Source organism: Alligator sinensis, unplaced genomic scaffold (genome assembly GCF_000455745.1).
Source record: "Alligator sinensis unplaced genomic scaffold, ASM45574v1 scaffold1205_1, whole genome shotgun sequence".
Taxonomy (NCBI): Eukaryota; Metazoa; Chordata; order Crocodylia; family Alligatoridae; genus Alligator; species Alligator sinensis.
Genome location: NW_005842834.1, coordinates 8,610 through 10,494, shown reverse-complemented (window position 1 = coordinate 10,494; position 1,885 = coordinate 8,610).

Below are 1,885 nucleotides of genomic sequence, written 5' to 3'. Positions count from 1 at the left end.
GCCTGCCCAATAGCTCTTCTGGGGCGAGATTTGTTAACAAAACTACAAGCTGAAATTTTCTTCCGTGAGGATCAAATTGTGGTACGGCTGCCAGTAAAGCAGGGCTCAAATTACCAAATGGCCCTTCAAACAACCAAGACAGGACCAGAAACCAAAGGGGTTGAACTTTTGGAGAATGTTGATTCGTGTGTATGGGCAGATGGGACCCCTGCCCGGGCAAAAGACATAAATCCGGTCAAAATTCTCCTGAAGGAGGGAGAGGGTCCTGTGCTTGTGAAGCAACATCCTCTGAAGGGAGCCACCCACGCAGGCTTGAAGCCGCTGATCGAAAAATTCAAGCAGTATGGGTGGTTAACAGAGGGATCATCCCCCTTTAACACCCCGATCCTGGGTGTGCCCAAAACAGATGGCGCCTCCTTCAGGTTAGTGCAAGACTTGAGAGCTATAAACAAAAAGATTTTAGTGAATCACCCTATGGTTCCAAATCCTCACACCATTCTGACCCAAGTTCCAGCAGATGCCAAGGTGTTTTCTGTACTAGACTTAAAAGATGCTTTCTTCTCTATCCCGCTGCATAAAGATAGTCAAAAGTTGTTTGCCTTTGAATGGGAAGATCCGGACACCTATCATAAAACTCAATTGTTATGGACAGTGCTGCCCCAGGGATTTGTCTCATCCCCCCATATCTTTGGAACAGCATTACAAAAAGACTTGGAGCACTGAAAAGAGAGACACCCTGAGGTGGCACTATTGCAATATGTTGATGATCTATTGATAGCAAGTCCCGATATACAGACAGGAAAAAGAGCAACCGAATCCTTGCTGAACACCCTGGGAAAGAAAGGATATAAGGTGTCACAGGAAAAGGCCCAGATTTGCCAACCAAAGGTTACCTTTTTGGGATACGAGATTGAAAAGGGGGTTCAGGCCTTGAGTAAGGATCGAATCCAAGTAATACAGGATATGCCTGCCCCCAAAAACCCCAAAGAGCTGCGAGCCTTTTTGGGCCTAACCGGGTTTTGTAGACTGTGGATTCCTGATTATGGGGGAAAAGCCAAACCCCTATATGAATCCCTCACAAAGGAGGGCCTTGCTAATTGGAAATGGACTAAGGAAAACCAGCATGCATTTGAGTTATTAAAAGCTGCCCTCTCGCAACCCCCGGCGTTGATGATTCCAAATGGGCGCAAGCCCTATAGACTATATGTGCATGAGAATAAAGGGGTGGCTTCAGGGGTTTTAACTCAACCAGTAGGCCCAACTTGGAAACCCGTGGGATACTACTCCAAGGTCCTAGACCCGGTGGCGAAGGGGTGGCCTGCATGTTTGAGGGCTGTCGCTGGCACAGCTACCCTTGTGGAAGAGGCCCAAAAGATTGTTATGGGAGCTGATATGGAAATACATACGCCACATGGAGTTCCCCAGATTCTCGGAGGAGAAGGAGAGAAATTTTTGAATCCCTCCAGGCAATCCAGATATGAAATCTTTCTCCTATCTAATCCAGGCCTTACCTTCAAGCACACCACGGCTCTGAATCCAGCCACCTTGATACCAGAACCAGGACCTCCGTGCCATGATTGCCTGGAGGTATTGACTCAAACAATATTGATTCGTCCTGATTTGGCAGATGACCCACTCGAGAACCCAGAGGAGGAGTTCTTCGTAGATGGCTCAAGTAGTGTGATACATGGTGAGTGGCACACGGGATGTGCTGTGGAAACGCTGACTGAGACTGTGTGGAAAGAGAAACTCCCCGCAAACTGGTCAGCGCAGGCAGCGGAACTTACTGCCCTAACCCGCGCATTGGAATTAGGAAAGGACAAAAGGGTGAACATTTTTACAGACTCACGATATGCATTTGCCACCGTACATGCCCGTGGGATGT